General features: G+C 49.3%; 1 long non-coding RNA gene across 1 annotated transcript; it reads right to left on the bottom strand.

Moving 5' to 3' along the window:
- Window positions 1-1,892: 1,892 nt before the first annotated feature.
- On the bottom strand, window positions 1,893-18,425 carry LOC121003128. Its single transcript, XR_005779425.1, has 3 exons — window positions 18,257-18,425; window positions 6,441-6,445; window positions 1,893-1,903 (listed from the first exon to the last, which is right to left on the bottom strand). It is a non-coding gene; the product is annotated as an uncharacterized LOC121003128 (long non-coding RNA).
- Window positions 18,426-19,513: the final 1,088 nt, after the last annotated feature.

The raw sequence follows: 19,513 nt of genomic DNA on the forward strand, positions 1-19,513 counted from the left end.
AGCAGGAGGTAAGGAGGGCGGTTTAGCAGTTTCGACATATCTTTTCAGTAATGATATGTGAAAAACATCATGAATATTTAAAGCCTGCGTAAGTTCAGGGTGCAAATCAACCAGATTAAATAGAGCCTCAGTAATGATCACAAGCTGCACCTGACAAGAGGTGTGGTCATTACCAAACAACACTGTATAACACCCCAGAGTTGTGTTACCACATGCCTCTACCCCGCTACTGTCTCCTAAGTGCTTCTATATTGTCATCTGATATAATTTACATTATGTCCTCACAAATGTGCATCAACCTATGTTAAATGTAATTGTGGGAGGAGCTAAGCGAGGAACAGAATAGGCATGCCTACATACCGTCCTGACCTAACTGGCTGGAGTGTGCCCGACGCCAGTGACGAGGTAAGGCCTGAATAAGTGGGCCACCCAAGAGGAGAGTAAGAAGAAGGGGATGGGAGGGAGGGGCAAGAACCGGGCGCCCTCCTGCTTGTAGGAGGGGGTTTAAATAGGCTAAGTGCGCTCCTCCCACAATTACAGGCTGCAAGCAGCCTTCAACATTTGTGGGAGGAGCTGAGCGAGGAACAGAATAGGCATGCCTACATACCGTCCTGACCTAACTGGCTGGAGTGTGCCCGATGCCAGTGACGAGGTAAGTGTGCTGTTCCTTTCATATTGAAATCCTGCATTGCATTATTATCTCTCTTTACTATGTTGTTTCAATCTATTGTTCTCTGCTGCCATCTGCTGGCCGGAATTTGTATGCTGCACGCCTCGTTCGTTGTCTATAAAGTTTTTTCTCTGGGCGTGGTTTTAGCAGCCTTGGGCCTGGTCACTTCCTGTAGCCTTTTCAGTGCTGCATCCTTTGTGACTGGAGACACACACCTTGGCTTGTGAAGGCATCAGTTTTTGACCAGCAGTAGCCTCAGCAAAGACATCCACATCACAGCATCTACTGCATTCCTGTATTGTATCACCATATGTCACTGCTCTGGATCAAATAAACCCATGTTTGATTGCATCCTCATGTCTACGTCTGGATCCATCTAACCTGAGCATCTGCCGGTCCGGTCTGCTCCACTGCTTGGATACGAAGGTAGGACAGTCACAAAGTCATTATCAGTTACACCTTCATTCGCCTTCATGTGGGGACAGAACAGTCAAAAACTGCCTTAAAGCCTTATACCCCAATCAATATCCGTCTGAATGTCCAATGCCCGGCTACAGGTTCCCTCAGAGCCCAGTGCCACACTCAGGAACCTCCCCTGCAACAGGCCCACTCCCAGCAAATCTGCCCAGCAACAGTGCACGTCCCATAAGCCTAAGGGCTCATTCAGACGGCCGTATGCTGTCCGCAAAAATACTGAATGCTATCCGTTTTTTTGCGGATCCGCAAAAAAATGGATCTGCAAAAAAACGGATAGCATTCAGTATTTTTGCTGACCCATAGACTTCAATGGGGCCATGTCCTGATTTTCACGGACAAGTATAGGACATGTTTCATTTTTTTTGCGGATCCGCAAAAAAACGGATAGCATTCAGTATTTTTGCAGACAGCATACGGCCGTCTGAATGAGCCCTAAGGGGAAGCACGGCGTGTCCGCAGTAGATATACTCTCGCCTGGAAGTCCTCCACTACTCGCCAAGCCACTTTCTACATCCTATGTTAACCCTTGCTCGCATGATATAAGAACTGTTAACGCACGCGGGGCCTCCCTCAAACCAAAACCCCGCAATTCACTCAAGACACCTTGGGAAACTCATCGGGTTGCCTCATCTGAGCCGCACTGCAATTTTCAGCCCCCAATTCAAAAGTTCGATTTCTTAAAGAGACAGCGCACCTTAAATCAAAATGTCCGAAAAGGACCTCGTACAGTTCCCCAGTGATGAAACAAAGCAAATGCTACCTGATACTGATCATTATGAAGAGCTGGAGGTAGAACCCACACTTCCAGCAGACCAAGTCACGCGACCAAGGCGCTCTCTCAAACCAACTATAAAGATCACAGAAAATTATCACATCAGGAAAGATGAGCTATGTGACAACCTGGAAGAGCTATGGGAACGAGTTTCCTCCCTCATATCAGGACTTAAGTCCTCCTCAGGCGATGCCACCAGCTTACAAGTTACCGTCGTGCGGCTGAACGCAGCCCATGAAAGATACAAGAGACTGTCCACAAGGTATATAACCTTTCTAAAAGACTCTAATATTGAAGAAGCCCCATCAGAATTGTGCAAGGCAGAATCAATAGACAGACAAAGAGACGCCATGGTGCTGGATGCTAAAGATAAAGTGGAACTCCGTATCTCTCATTTGCAAGAAACTAGATCACACAGATCGCATTCATCCAAACATTCCTCGCGGTCCTACAGATCATCATGCTCTAGAAGCTCCACCCTGAGCGAAAGATTACTAGAGGCCCGCATAAATGCAGAGCAATCCAAAGTGAGGCGTTCCTTCACCGAAAAAGAAGTCCTTGCGAGGGCAGAGGCACAGACGGCGGCCAAGAGGGCTGAAGCGGAGGCAGAAGCTAAGAGGGCAGAAGCAGAGGCGGCGGCCAAGAGGGCTGAAGCGGAGGCAGAAGCTAAGAGGGCAGAAGCAGAGGCGGCGGCCAAGAGGGCTGAAGCGGAGGCAGAAGCCAAGAGGGCTGAAGCGGAGGCGGCGGCCAAGAGGGCTGAAGCAGAAGCAGAAGCCAAGAGGGCAGAAGCGGAGGCTCGAATAAAGATCCTTGAATCAGAGAGGGAAGAGGAAATTGCATTAGCAAAAGTAAGACTACTTGAGCAAGCATTGAGCCAAGGCCTTGATTCAGTCTGCTTACCACCAGAGGAGATAGACGATCCAGCTGATCGCACCAGCGACTACATACTGAAACAGTTATCTGCACCACCCCCAGTGTGCAGTACTGTCCAAGCCAACAACACTGAAACCTCCAAGTCAGCTCTACCTGCAGTGGCAGTGATACCCACAGCACCCGAGCAATCCAATAACAGTTGCCCAGACGCGCCCTCTCAAGGACAGTTATTACAGCAAGATGGCTACCAGGTGTTTCCTGGCCTACCTCCACAGCTCAAGCAGCAGTCATCAGAATCTACAGAGGCTAGACCACAGCTCAACCCTGCAGCAACATCATTCTACCCGGAAGCATCTCACCCTTTCACGCCACGCAACCTATACGCCCCAGGGGCATCACAAGTTGTCATGGCAACAAGCAGTGAGAAATCAGATATGTCTGAGTTTGCCAGGTTTATGGTGAGCAGAGAGCTAATTAACACCAGTCTCTCAAAATTTGATGACCGTGCGGAGAGCTACAGAGCCTGGAAGGCAACCTTCAAAGCTGCCATCGCCAACCTCAACCTAACCGCAGAGCAGGAGCTCGACCTCTTGATCAAATGGCTGGGCCCAGGCTCCACAAATCGCATCAAGAGCCTTAGAACTGTCTATGTGGGACAAGCAGAAGCAGGTCTCGCTGCAGCCTGGCAGAGACTCGAACGCACCTTTGGCAGTGCAGAAGCAATAGAGAAGGCACTATTCAGGAGACTGCAGAACGTCCCCAAGATCAGTCTCAAGGATGTCCACAAGCTTCAGGATTTAAGTGATTTGCTCATGGAACTGGAGCTCGCCAAAAGAGACCCTCGTCTGTCCGGGCTGTGCTACCTGGATACAGCCCATGGGGTGAACCCAATCGTCGTGAAGTTACCATACAGCCTGCAAGAGAAGTGGGCGGCATCAGTCTCAAGGTACAAAAGAGTGCATGACGTCACTTTTCCCCCATTTATTCATTTCTGCAGATTCATCGATGAACAGTCCCAGATGAGGAATGACCCCAGCCTCGACTTCCTGGAGTTCAATACTACAGCCTCAGTGACACCATCATCAAGGTATGAAAGTATTGTACATAAACACAGAGACTTTAAGAGCAGCGTAAATGTTAGAAAGACTAACCTACCATCATCTGCAGTACCCACTGGTAGACAGTACACTACCTCATCAGGAGACAAGGCCTTCAATCGTGAATGTCCCATTCATAAAAAACCACACTCGCTGAACAAATGCAGAGGATTTAGATCCAAAACCATACAGGAGCGCAAGAAAGTCCTCACCGAGCTTGGGGTATGCTTCAGGTGCTGCGCTTCATTGGAGCACATGGCTAAGGACTGTAAATCCATTATCAAGTGTGAGGAGTGTCATAGTGAAAGACATGCCTCAGCTATGCACCCAACTCCACTCACAAGGGATTCACCTGCTGCTGTCACCACCAGTCCTGCTCAAAGTCATGGCGGGGAGCCCCAGAACCACGCTAACACAGCCACTGCTGTTTCCTGCTCATGCTCGGACGTATGTGGGGAGGGCCAGAGTGAGAAATGTTGTGCCCGCATATGCCTAATCAAGGTCTACCAGGAGGGGCTACCAGAAAAGGCAGTAAAAATGTATGCCATCATTGACGACCAAAGCAACCGCTCCCTAGCAGGACCTAAATTCTTTGAAGCCTTTGGAATAAAGGGACCGTCAGAACCCTACATCTTAAACACCTGCTCGGGTCGCATAGAGACTAGCGGCAGGAGGGCACAAGGATTCATCGCTTGTTCCGTCAGTGGAAATACGGAAATACCTCTACCGACGCTGATCGAATGCGATCAAATACCCAACCATAGGGATGAAATTCCTACCCCGGAAGCTGCATTTCACCATCCACACCTAAGGCACCTAGCCAACGTTATCCCACCTATGGACAACAACGCCGAGATTCTACTCCTGCTTGGCAGAGACAATCTAAGGGTACACAAGGTGCGTCAACAGTGTAATGGTCCCGACTATGCACCATACGCCCAGAGACTGGACTTGGGATGGGTGGTCATAGGAAATGTATGCTTGGATCAACCAAGAATCCGCTCTTTCAAAACGTACGTGCGTGGAGATGGACGCACAACTTGCATTAAGCCTTGTCCTCATCACTATGAGGTGAAAGAGAAGCCTCCAGACCTCATACAACCACCTGACGACATTCCTCCCTTTGCCGACAACTTGGGAAGATTAGTCTTTCACACAAGCAAGGACGATGATAAAGTAGCTTTGTCAGTAGAGGACAGAGAATTTATCAAGATAATGGACAATGAGTTCCTTAAAGACGAAACCAATCACTGGGTTTCTCCATTACCCTTCCGAGCTACCAGGGTGAGACTCCCGAACAATAGGGAACAAGCTCTGTCTAGATTTAACTCTCTTCAGCGTACCATGAACAGTAAGCCTGAGATGAGAGAACACATCATTGCCTTTATCGACAAAATATTCCGCAACAACCATGCAGAACCAGCTCCATCCTTAGGGAAGAATGACGAGTGCTGGTACTTGCCTTCATTTGGAGTGTATCACCCACGGAAACCTAATCAAATTAGGGTCGTTTTCGACTCAAGTGCCAAACATCAAGGTGTATCTCTTAATGATGTCCTTCTCACAGGTCCTAATCTGACGAATAACCTAGTTGGAGTGCTGATGAGGTTCAGAAAAGAGCTCGTTGCCATCACCGCTGACATTGAACAGATGTTCCACTGTTTCGTAGTCAGAGAGGACCACCAGAATTTCCTCAGGTTTCTGTGGTACAAGAATAACAACACCAACGCAGAGATGGCAGAATATCGAATGAGGGTACACGTATTTGGAAACAGCCCTTCACCTGCCGTGGCAACTTACGGCCTTCGGCGAACTGCATTAGAGGGAGAATCTGAGTACGGTAAAGACGCCAGAGACTTTGTAGAAAAGGACTTTTACGTAGACGATGGACTCGAATCACTACCGACTGAAGAAGCGGCTATCGATCTGCTCAAAAGGACTCAAAGTATGTTGTACCAAGCTAAACTTAGACTACACAAAATTGCTTCAAACAGCCTGGCCGTTATGAGGGCCTTCGAATCAGGCGATCATGCACCAGGATTCAAGGACATTAACTTGGGACTGGACAGTCCACCTGTGCAGAGGAGCTTGGGCCTCAGATGGGATCTCTCGGCTGACTCCTTCGGTTTTCAGATAAGTTGTGCAGACAAGCCATTCACAAAACGAGGCGTCCTATCAGTAGTAAACGGCCTATTTGATCCGCTGGGATTTGTAGCGCCCATCACCATACAAGGTAAATCTCTACTGAGACAGTTTTCTGAAACAGTCAAGGATTGGGATACCCCACTTCCCTCCGAGAAAGAGCAAAAATGGGAAACCTGGAAGCGATCTTTGTGTGCCTTGGATGAGATCCACATCCCGAGATGCTATATTAAAGCCTCACTTTCCTCTAGCATAAAGAAAGAACTCCACGTGTTCTCGGACGCCTCCACGGAGGCCATCGCAGCGGTTGCCTATCTGAAGGTGACAGAACCCAACAACCAAAACCACGTTGGATTCGTCTTTGGTAAGGCTAAGTTAGCCCCCAAGCCTGATCATACTATTCCCAGACTGGAACTCTGTGGGACTGTGTTGGCAGTGGAGATTGCGGATTTTGTACAACAAGAACTGGGTGTCGACATTGCCGAAGTCCAGTATTACACCGACAGTAAGGTCGTTTTAGGTTACATCCACAATCGGACCAAGCGATTTTATGTGTACGTTAGTAACCGCATAGAGAGAATCAGGAGGTCCTCCAAACCTGAACAATGGCACTACGTACCATCCGAACTTAATCCAGCAAATCACGCCACTAGGCCTATGTCTATAGGTTCCTTTACTAACTCTACTTGGCTTACAGGTCCAGAGTTTCTGCTTGGAGAGGCAGACGAATGTGTACAGGAAGTTTTCAGCATCCAGGATCCGGATAATGATCCAGAAATCCGCGCTGAAGTTAGTGCATTAGTCACTGGAACAAAGCAAACCGCCAGCTTCGTTTGTCAGCGCTTTGAACGTTTCTCCAATTGGATGAGACCCATCGAGAACGTCCCTGATGGGTGAACAGGACTGTATCAAGCTTCGCAGATCTTCTCCATTCCAAGTTGGAAAACAGGACTATCTATGTTTGCATTCTAACATGTTTTCTTTTACAGGTTGTTTATATTTTATGGACATTCGTCATAGTGAAATCCCCAAAGTGAATTTCAGACGGGGAGTGTGCTGTTCCTTTCATATTGAATTCCTGCATTGCATTATTATCTCTCTTTACTATGTTGTTTCAATCTATTGTTCTCTGCTGCCATCTGCTGGCCGGAATTTGTATGCTGCACGCCTCGTTCGTTGTCTATAAAGTTTTTTCTCTGGGCGTGGTTTTGCAGCCTTGGGCCTGGTCACTTCCTGTAGCCTTTTTCAGTGCTGCATCCTTTGTGACTGGAGACGCACACCTTGGCTTGTGAAGGCATCAGTTTTTGACCAGCAGTTGCCTCAGCAGTAGCCTCAGAAAAGACATCCACATGACAGCATCTACTGCATTCCTGTATTCCATCATTGTATGTCACTGCTCTGGATCAAATAAACCCACGTTTGATTGCATCCTCATGTCTATGTCTGGATCCATCTAACCTGAGCATCTGCCGGTCCGGTCTGCTCCACTGCTTGGATACGAAGGTAGGACAGTCACAAAGTCATTATCAGTTACACCTTCATTCGCCTTCATGTGGGGACAGAACAGTAAGGCCTGAATAAGTGGGCAAGAGAGAACTGGCACGTTGCAGGGTATGGAATATTTATTGAAGCATTGTGCCTACAATGCCAAGGAACAAAAGGCTCTGGATATCTTAGCCCGAGGATTCGGTATGTACCTTGCAAAGCGGGACAACCTCCAAAGGCCCATCTTGCGGATGATGTGCGCCGGTACCTGGTGACTAGAAGCTGCGGACGCGGCCCCTATACGAAAGGAGAGCCCGGATATTGTGCTAGGGTTGGAACCCAACCCTGCGGCCAGGGTGTGGATGTTGGAGATGAACAGGGTTGGAGACAGGGGCTTCCATTAACCGGGAGCAACGGGTCGTCTAATGCGGGAGATGGAGGGAGGCCAGGAGCTCCTGGAGCACCTTGATAGGACACCAACAGTTGGCCGTAGGGTAAAATTCCACCTCCATGGGAGGACCGGCTTGATTGGTCTTGGAGGACGGAATGGACAGGATGAAGTGGTCGGAGTGCCAGGCGAGATGTCGCCTGAGCAAGGTTGCCCGGGAGATGGTGCTGCAGGTGAACTTCCCGGGTCGGAGGAACCCATAAAACCCGAGGTACATGGCCGCTTGTAATGATGCTTGCTGATTGGCCAAAAGGGAGACCGTCCAGGCCTACAGACAATCTGTGGAAACTCGCCTGACACTGGTTGCCTACGCACCCGGACCGCCGTGCTAACGCTGAGGGCTTGAGCCTCAAGCCTGGCGAAAGCTGGAGCAACTAGCCCAGCCCGAGGGGACGCCCTGAGGTCCCCTTATCAGGAATCAGGGTGCAGACCGCCCAGGTGAGATTGAGCAAACCATGATGTAGCAAAGAACACAAGAATGCCGTTTGAGTGGGAGCAGAGTACAATACCTGATGTAACCATAGTTGTCGAGATAATGGATGACCATGTCCAAACCCCCGTGATGACCCGGATCCAATGCAATCAGGGATTCAAAAATGCGGAACCCGAACCGGATAACAGAAACCACTGGATACTGCTGGAAAACCCAGAGCGTCTCAGGCCAATGTATCGGATCCCGAATGATTCAGGCAAATGTGTACCAGCAGCGGGAAGAGACCTGAGTGATTTCAGGCAAATGCGAACCACCTGCGGGAAAAAGAGCTGAGAGAATCATGCAGATGCGAACAGCCTGTGGGCAAAAAGACCTGAGCGATTCAGGGAATACGTAACCTGGGTGAATCAGGAAAACATACGACCTGGAAATACCGCCAACCTGAAAGAGACAGGAAAATACAGAACCTGAGTGATTCCGGGAATACGTAACCTGGGGAAATGAAGAGACAGGAAAATACAAAACCCGAGCGATTCAGGGAAACCTAAACCTGAGCGATTCAGGAAAATACCTGACCTGAGAGATTCAGGGAAAACATCTGACCTGAGTGAATCGGGGAAAACGTAACCTGAGTGACTTGGGCACATACACAACCCGAACGATCCAGAACATGAACCTGGGCGACTCTGGAACATGAACACGAGATCTAGGTAAAACATGGACCCGAGCGATCCAGGAAACACGCAACCCGCGCGACTCCGGGGAATCAGACCTGGATGAAAGGGTAATACGTGAATTTTGAGCTGATCTGGGAAATACATGGCCATGTCCAAACCCCCGAACCTGAGAATCATAAGGAAACAGGAATAAACATGGTATAGAAAGGATCGCAACCCAACCGAATCAACGGACAGCGCTGCCAACTCCCCGGCGATACCGGAGACCTAGGAATGGAGGTTCGTGATGAATGAAGGAAGGCTCTGAGCTGCGGAGAAGCATCATGCCGCCACTCGGCTGGAACTTACCTGAAACCCGGCACCGTGGAGTGACCGGGCATGGAGGAGCCCTGCGATATAACTGAGGATGGATCAACATTCCGGTGGCCTGAGGCCCTGCTTACAGGAAATAATAAGCTTGCGTCGGTACGAGACCCGGAGAGAGGTGCGATCTGGTGGCACTGGAAAGAGGCGATGGAGAATCGGGATGCAACCTGGGCGTCATGGCCAACTGCTGGGTGACCCTGGACGGCCAGAATCAGAGCCCGAAGTCGCGCCGCATGCAACAAACCTGCGGAAACAGAAATCCAGACACACAGGACACGAATCGGGTAACCAGGAACCAACCGGATGCTGCTGAACAAATCCCTGAGCGTTACAGGTTGATGCATAGAACCTGCGTCATTCGGGCGATGCACTGACTCCTGAGCGGTTCAGGCGACATGGAATCCTAAGCAACGCAGGCAATTACATGCACCTTCATGAAGATGACGGACACCCGGGAGGGTCGGGCAGTACCTTGAATCTGGTTGGACCTGGCCACTACCTACTCCCTGGGAGACCAGGGAAAACAGAGACCTGCGTGAATCAGGGGAATACATAACCAGACTGTTCAGGAAAATATGCAACCTGGGAACAACTGACCTGGAAGAGGAAGGAAAACAAAACCCGAATCAGGGAAAACATGGCACCTGAGCGATTTCAGGGAAATACATGACACCCGAGCGATTCAGGGAACACACCACACCTGAGCGATTCAGGGAACACGCAAGACCTGAGCGATTCAGGGAACACGCAAGACCTGAGCGATTAAGGGAACACGCAAGACCTGAGCGATTCAGGGAACACGCAAGACCTGAGCGATTCAGGGAACACGCAAGACCTGAGCGATTCAGGGAACACGCAAGACCTGAGCGATTCAGGGAACCTCACCCCTAAGTGACTAAGGGAGGCAAAACACCAGAGCGATTCAGGGACCTGACCCCTGAGTCACTTAGGGAAGAAATGGCACATGCAATTTTTGGGAACATGACACCTGTGAATTGGAGAAAACATAACCCTGAGTGATTCCGGGAAGACATGACACATGCGGTTCTTGGGTAAAATGACACCTGTAATTTGGAGAAAATCACGACGCCTGAGCGAATCAGGGAAGACAAAACCTGAATGATTCAGGGAAGACATGACACTTGTGACTCCGGGAACATGACCCCTGCGATCTGAGGAAAACATGACACCTGAGCGATCTGAGGAAAAACATGACACCTGAGCGGTTCAGGGACGACATTACCCCCGAGCGATTCAGGGACGACATTACCCCCGAGCGATTCAGGGACGACATTACCCCCGAGCGATTCAGGGACGACATCACACCCGAGCGATTTCAGGGAGGACATTACCCCTGAGTGACTTTTAGGGGAGACATACACCTGAGTGATTCAGGGAAGTCATTACCCCTGAGCGATTCAGGGAAGTCATTACCCCTGAGCGATTCAGGGAAGACATTACACTAGAGCGAATCAGGGAAGACATTACACTAGAGCGATTCAGGGAAGACATTACACTAGAGCGATTCAGGGAAGACATTACACTAGAGCGATTCAGGGAAGACATTACACTAAAGCGATTCCGGGAAGACATTTACACTTGAGCGATTCAGGGAGGACATTACACCTGAGTGACTTTTAGGGGAGACATACACCTGAGTGATTTTTAGGGAAGACATTAACCCTGAGCGATTCAGGGAAGACATTACACTAGAGCGATTCCGGGAAGACATTTACACTTGAGCGATTCAGGGAGGACATTACACCTGAGTGACTTTTAGGGAAGACATTACACCTGAGTGACTTTAGGGAAGACATTACACCTGAGTGACTTTAGGGAAGACATTACACCTGAGTGACTTTTAGGGAAGACATTACACCTGAGTGACTTTTAGGGAAGACATTACACCTGAGCGATTCAGGGATGACATTACACCTGAGCGATTCAGGGATGACATTACACCTGTGCAATTCAGGGATGACATTACACCTGAGCGATTCAGGGATGACATTACACCTGAGCGATTCAGGGAAGACATTACACTAGAGCGATTCAGGGAAGACATTACACTATTGATTCAGGGAAAATTTATTTATTTATTTATTTATTCTATTTTTTCTCAGCAGTGCGGGCAGCATGCCAACAGCCAGCGACTCGCCCACACGGAGAAGCGGCGCCCACTGGACAGTGGCGGCTGTGCTGCTAGTCCTGCAGCCCGGACCCCCGCACTGGGTAACATGAGCAGGAAGGCACGACTGCCACAGACAATTTTGGTAACATGACACCTGTGAATGGAGAAACATCTGAGCGAAACAGGGAACAAAATCCTGAGCGATTCAGGGAAGCCAGAGCACCGGCGTGCTTCAAGAATACCACAAAACACAAGTGCCTGAGCGGTTCAGGGGATGTACGGCCCCTGACTGGTTCCAGGAATTCGCAGACTGAAAGAACCCTGGACTGAAACCACCTGCTTGGGTTGAGGCCGCAGCCGGCCGGCAGAACCCACCCCCTGATCTGTGGGGGACAGAGGAACGGCGACCGCCGGGGGCCGGCTGGCAGAGGACTGTGACTCGACGTGCCGCCTGCCAGCCCCCCCAAGCTCCCCGGGAACAGCCTGCCCCCCCCACGACCCCAGGTGACAGGACAGCCGAGGTGCTTGTGGGAGGACCAGGCATGGCCAGCAGGAGCGGCGCAAGCCCAGGAAGACAGGGATTGACCGGGACCCCGCCGCCTGACTGGATAGTTAGGCCATATTTACAGAGAACCTGTCCCTCATTTGAGGACCGCGGCGTCGACTAGTGCCCCAGTGCTGCCGTATGCAGGAGACGCCGCGCGGGTCCCACGACCGGACCTGCTCTAGTCTGCAGGGAGAGAAGCGGGGGTGCGTCCGCACTGCCAACAGGGCTCGGCTACCCAGCCGGGACCACTGACCGGAGGCGCCGCGGTCTGGATTCCACGAGGACACGAAACCGGAAGTTACGTCACGGAAGGTATCGAAACCGGAAGTGGCGTCACGGACGGGCGGAACTTCACAGGCCCTGCTGGCATCCGTCGACATTATTGGGAAAAAAACATAGCGCTACAGCCCCCCGCCGCACAGGGACGCCGGCCGGGAGATACAAACAGCCGGGAGCAATGCGGGAGGAGGCCGCAGAAGCCAGGGCCTCAACTAGTGGCGTCCCCGGCGGCGCCCCAGACCGGAGAAGCTGCGCCAACACTGAAGGTCCTCTGGAGCAGCTGCCACCAGGCAGACCAACCCGCCGCCGACCCGCAGGGATCGAGGAGCGGTGCATGCTGCCGGCCTAAGAACGGGCCCCCCTTTTCCTCTGGAAGCCAGGCAGTGGTCAGGACCCGAGATGACGACCGGAAGTGACGTCAGGTGCTGGTAAGGCAAGAACCGGGCACCCTCCTGCTTGTAGGAGGGAGTTTAAATAGGCTAAGTGCGCTCCTCCCACAATTACAGGCTGCAAGCAGCCTTCAACATTTGTTTTCCTGTAATTTTCCAGGTTGACCAGCAGGAGGCAGCAATGCATTGGTAAGGAACTAGTTACAGTTTAGTGTATCTAGGCTGGAATGGTTTATTTATGTGGAGGTGTGGACTGTTCTCACATCCTGCAGTATGGGAGGAGAAGAAAGTTAGGTCAGTGTGCCAGCCACCCCTGTTGGGGAAGGCTGTGTGATAGCCTTCAAGAGTCTCCCTGTATAGGGAAGAAAGCCAGGATCTTGTCTCGGCTGAGACATTGATCATATTCCCAGTCTGAGCCCTGCAGTCTCAGCTGGATGAAAAGAAAGCAGACAACCTCCAGAGTTCCAGGACGAAAGCATTCCCTGAGATCCTATCTGAGTCAAGTCCAGAGACCTAGGAGAAGCCATATCCTCCTCAGCTAGTCTTTCCCCACAAATCAGAAGATATAGAGAAGTGCAGAAGATAAATTCCTGCCACAGTTACAGAACTACTAAGCAGACGTCTTATCCTGAAAGCTCCGGATTTATAGTGCAGAGTATTCATTCCTGCCAACCATTGCCAAAACCTGCTGGGACCAAGGACCAAAGCTGAATTCTGTTTGGATTCAAGTTATCATCAGTAAATAAAAGTTTGAACTTCATCTAAAGGTCTGGACATCATTTCGGCTGCAAAATTCCTCTATTACTCCTACTATCACTACACTCAAATTTATTACAAGTGAACCAGGAGCCAGGAGTCCAGCCGTACCCAGGTAGGAGACACCGTTGACACAATTATCATCACCTATATAGAGACATTATAGTCCATTACACCACTCTGGCATTCCTAACCTGGGACGTGCGTTATAACACCTTGGGAGGACCCTGTGATAGTACCCTGCCACGCTGCAATTGGCGTCACGAACAAACTATAGACTATTAACCACCCATATCCTGACCCACTGCATAAGTGGCATCAGTGTACCCATATCCTGCTCATTGCAACTGCATGGTGAAAACAGAAAGACTGTCAGATACAGTCACTGAAAATAATATACATAAAGACAGTTGCAATATCAACAACATCACTGAGGGCAACTTCTTAAAACTTCACTTTTATTAAATATCCAATAAAACAGGTCTCAACAGGACCAATATTCTCACAGTACAACAACCAAAGAGCAATCAATAAGGGACGGCTAGAGGCAAAAATCGGGTAGCATCAATGAGAGATCATTACTCTCCCTAGGCTCACCCTAATAAAAATCTGCTCAGCCCAGAGATACACCTTGATGGTAGGAGTACTCTGTCCATGTACCTTGGCTAGCCTGTCCGTACGCAGCCCTATCACTTATCTGATACACATCCGATACATCTGATACACACATTCATCGAAAATCCTAATTTGGTACAAGACACACAATCCCAAACACAGTCCCAAACAGGTCCCGTCTCTCTTTTTTTTATGGATGCCAAGAACATAGCTAGCACTTCCGTTTCCATGCAAGATAGAGGAGAATTAGTCCAAAGGGCATGAAGCTAAAACAATGATGAGCTTATTTTGATCTCTGTTATGGGTCTTCCTCTTTATTATATACTGCTAAATGAAGAGGCTTTGATGAAAGTCTAGGAAAGCATAGAAGAGATGTTGTGTGATGTTGTCCCCTTCCTCCCTCTGTTAACTAAAGCCAAGAATTGCCCCAAAGCAAGTAGATACAGAAAGCCACTGTACTACAGTGGTCTTTGAAAGCTTGTGAATAGTGTTGAGCGTACCCGAACTGTAAAGTTCGGGTCAGTACCAAACTTTGCGAGTTTCAGGAAAAAGGAAAAGTTTGGGTTCGAGTTCGGTGTTCGGGCATTTAATAAAGCTTGTTGAAAGGCTGCAGGGCAACCAATCAACAAGCTTTTAAAGCAAACCTGTCACCTTCAACAAACATCCCAAGCCGGCAGCAGTACCTGAGAGTAGACAGCAGCATGTTTGTAACGATCATTTTCTTCCTGCAGGCAGAGATGCAGAAGCTGTAAAAACGATCTTTAATCCCCTGCCCGGTGCGCTTCTCTAGTCAGGCTTGAAGTCACGGAGGCAGCGGCCTCCTTGCTTCAAGTCACGGCAACCACGCCCCCTTCCCTGCCCCTTCGTTGTGATTGACAGCACTTATGCACAACAGTTCGGCTGGCTTTGCCGAACTGCCGGCTGTCAGTCACAGCGAACGGGGCATGATTACTGTGACTTGAAGCAAGGAGGCCACTGCCTCCGTGACTTCAAGCCTGACTAGAGAAGCGCGCCGGGCAGGGGATTACAACGTTTTTACAGCTTTTGCTTCATCTGCCTGCAGGAAGAAAATGATCGTTACAAACATACTGCTGGCTACTCTAAGGTATTGCTGCCGGCTTGGGATGTTTGTTGGAGGTGACATGTTCCCTTTAAGCTGTGGGCACTTAGAAGCTATCACAGCCATGCCTAGTGATTGGCCCGTGCATCATATGACCCAGCTTCTATAAAAGCTGGATCACATGTAGCACCCCTCTAAGTATTGCAGGGACAGGAAGCAGGCAGCTGAAGTGAAGGAAAGTGTTAGGAATCTCATCTGGCTGTGGGTGACCTATAGTGATTTTTTTGTGGGTGCAATACACCAGCTTTGCACCCCTGACACAGAAATATAATAAATAATCTGGCTGTTAATTCTGTGGGTGACCTATAGCGATATTTTGTGGGTACAATGCACCATCTTGGCACCCCTGACACAGAAATTTAATAATTAATCTGTCTGTTAATTCCGTGGGTGACCTATACCGATTTTTTTGTGGGTGCAATGCACCATCTTTGTACCCCTGACACAAAAATATAATAGTTAATCCGTCTGTTAGTTTGGTGGGTGACATATACCTATTGTTTGTGTGAGGTACACCTGTACTGAATCAGTGACAGGGAAATAAATCTAGTTAATCCATCTGTTAGTTTGGTGGGTGACATATACCCATTGTTTGTCTGAGGTACACCTGCACTGCATACGTGACAGGGAAATAAATCTAGTTAATCCATCTGTTAGTTCGGTGGGTGACATATACCCATTGTTTGTCTGAGGTACACCTGCACTGCATACGTGACAGGGAAATAAATCTAGTTAAACCATCTGTTAGTTCGGTGGGTGACCTCAAAGAATGAGGAGAGCATCAAATAAGGGACGTGGCCCTGGTTGTGATGCTGCTGGTGTTGGTGGAGCTCCTGCTGCAGGGAAAGGACATGGACATGGACGTGGTCGATCTGTGCCAGCTACACGCCCAAATGAAACACCTTCCTCAGGTGCACGTAGGCGACAGAACTTTCAACGTTATTTTGTAGGCCAGAAGTAGAGGCAGTAGTAGATTGAGTGGCTGACAGAGCCTCCAGTTCCTTCACATTGTCTCCCACCCGGTTCCCTGCTGAAAGCGCAGAGTTGGCACCTGCAGCCTATGGTCATCTGTCTTTCACCTCACCCCCTTGCAAATCAGGCAAGCAGTCTGAGCCCCAAGTCATGCAGCAGTCTCTTATGCTTTTTGATGACTCTGCTGGCAGGATTTCCGTCAGCCATCCACCTAGCCCTGCCCCAGAAGTGGAAGAGATTGAGCGCACTGATGCCCAACCACTTATGTTTCAAGATGTGGACATGGGAGGACCACCGCAGCACGTCTTTGATGATGGCTTTCTGCAGTGTGCAGACCGGCAAGGAAGGCAGGGGTGAGGAGTGGGTGGAAGATGATGTGGAGGATGATGAGGTCCTAGACCCCACATGGAATCAAGGTCATGCGAGTGACGTGCAGTTTGGAGAAAGAGGTGTTGGTCACACAGCACCAGCTGCAGAGCAAAAGAGGGAGCAGTGTGCAAAAGCAGAGTGGCCGTCCCCTAGCCAGTACGCCTGCTACTGCCCACCGCACCCAGGGACTGAGCACACCAAAGCCAGCTCCAAGGAGTTCCCTGGCATGGCAGTTCTTCAGACAATGTGCTGACGACAAGACGCTAGTGGTTTGCACTCTGTGCAATCAGAGCCTGAAGCGAGGCATAAATGTTCTAAACCTGAGCACCACCTGCATGACCAGGCATCTAAATGCAAAGCACGAGATGCAGTGGAGTACACACCTCAAAAACCACAAAAGATCTCAGGCTCCTCCTGCTCCTTCTTCTGCTGCAGTCTCGGCCTCTTCCTCCCATCTGGAGTGACAGTGGCACCTGCTACCCTGCAAACAAAGGATGTGGCAACAACACCTCCACTACCGTCACCCAGCATGTCCACACTGTCCCATGGAAGTGTTCAGCTGTCCATCCCCCAAACACTGGAGAGGATGGACAGCTCCTGGCCTTTGAAATGCTGTCATTCCATCTGGTGGAAACAGAGACTTTTAAACACCCTATGGCGGTGGCTGTCCCACAGTACGTGGTTCCCAGCCGCCACTACTACTCCAGGAGAGCCATCCCTGCCCTGCACAACCAAGTGGCAGACAAAAATCTGGTGTGCACTGCGCAACGCCATCTGTGGTAAGGTCCACATAACCACCGATATGTGGACCAGTAAGCACGGACAGGAACGTTATATCTCCCTAACTGCTCACTGGGTTAATGCAGTGGCGGCTCGGCCTGAGGCAGATAGCAGTTTGGTGCATGTCCTTCCACCACCGAGGAGGATTGCACCCAAAGCAGCTTATGGCCATCACTGGAGCGTGGCTGGGGGGATACAGAGGACACAGACGATACACCTCCCACAGAGGACAGCTTGTCGTTGCCTCTGGGTTGCCTGGCACACATGAGCGACTACATGAAGCAGTGCCTGCGCAATGACCGCTGAGTTGCCCACATTGTAACCAGTGCTGGTTACTGGGTGGCCATGCTGCAAGATCTCCGCTACAAGAACAATGTGCCGTCCTTAATTCCGTCACTGGAGCGTGATCGGAAGATGCACGAGTACAAGCGCACGCTGGTAGACGCGCTGCTGATGGCATTTCCACCTGACAGCGGGGGCTCAGTGGAAGCACAAGTCAAAGGCAGTGCAGGAGGAAGAAGTCGCCAACACAGCTGGAGCACCGCCAGCACCTCAAAAGGGAGAGTTAGCATGGCCGAAATGTGGAAAAGCTTTGTCAGCACGCCACAACAACCAGCACCACCAGCTGATACAGAACGTCTTAGAAGGAGGCAGCATTTCAGCAACATAGTGGAACAGTATGTGTGCACACGCCTAATCGTACTGACTGATGGGTCTGCCCCATTCAACTTCTGTGTCTCCAAATTGGGCACATGGCCTGAGCTTGCCCTTTATGCCTTGGAGATGGTGGCCTGCCCTGCGGCCATTGTATTGTCAGAACATGTGTTTAGCACAACGGGGGGGGGGGTGATCACAGACAAGCTCACGTTCATTAAAATGAACCAGGCATGGATCCCACAGAACTTGTCTGTACCGTGTGCTGAATAGACAAATATACCGGCTGCACCCAGCCATTGTTAGACTCCAGCTCACTTTCTCTTTGCATTTTCTTTTCTATTTCCCAATGTTTTGGGGTCTTCCCAAATTAATAAAAAAAATAATAATTAAAGAGAAAAAAAATAAACATAAAACAAAAAAAAGTGTTGGCTACCTCCTCCTCCTTATATGTTATTTAAAGTCATTTCCCTATCCACATTTGTTTGCAGGGCAATTGTCCTGCTCTTACCCCCATTTTGCTTCCTTTTGCAGCCATCTCCCTCTTACTATGACTATTTTACAGCCATTTAAGTGCACTAAAGTTCGGGTCCCCATTGACTTCAATGGGGTTCGGGTTCGAGTTTGGGTCTGTGAATAGAAAAAGTATGTGAACCTTTGCCATCAGTATCTGGTGGGAACCCCTTGTGCAGCAATAACTGCAACTAAATGTCTCCAGTAATTGAATAGTCCTGCAAATCAGCTTTGAGGAATTTTAGCCCATTCCTCCATGTAAAATAGCTGCAACTGTTATGTTGTTGAGTTTCCTCCCATGAACTGTACGCTTCAGGTCTTTGCACAACATTTCTATGGAAGCACGCCATATGGTTTTTGGAAGGCAGATTTCACTGGGATAATTTTAAGTTGCCATGTCACATTTGAAGACCCCCCTGATGCAACCCTAGAGTAGACACTTGGAAACTTGGACACTTGGAAACTATGGGATAAGGTGGCAGTTTTGTTGGTACTATTTTACGGTACACATGATTTTTGGTTGCTCTATATTACACTTTTTGTGAGGCAATGTAACAAAAAATAGCTGTTTTGGCACTGTTTTTATTTATTATTATTTACAATGTTTATCTGACAGGTTAGATTATGTGGTATTTTTATAGAGCAGGTTGTTACGGATGCAACAATACCAAATATGACAAATTTTTTGGGTTGTTTGTTTCAGTTTTACATAAAACATTTTTGAAAAAATATATTTTTTGTGTCTCCATATTCTGAAAGCCATAGTTTTTTTTATTTTTTGGGCGACTTTCTTATGTAGGGGCCCAATTTTTTTTGTATGAGATGACGGCTTGATTGGTACTATTTTAGGGTGCATATGGCTTGACTTTCTTATGTAGGGGCCCAATTTTTTTAGTATGAGATGACGGCTTGATTGGTACTATTTTAGGGTGCATATGGCTTTAATTG

The sequence above is a fragment of the Bufo bufo genome, chromosome 6, assembly GCF_905171765.1.
Source record: "Bufo bufo chromosome 6, aBufBuf1.1, whole genome shotgun sequence".
NCBI lineage: Eukaryota > Metazoa > Chordata > Amphibia > Anura > Bufonidae > Bufo > Bufo bufo.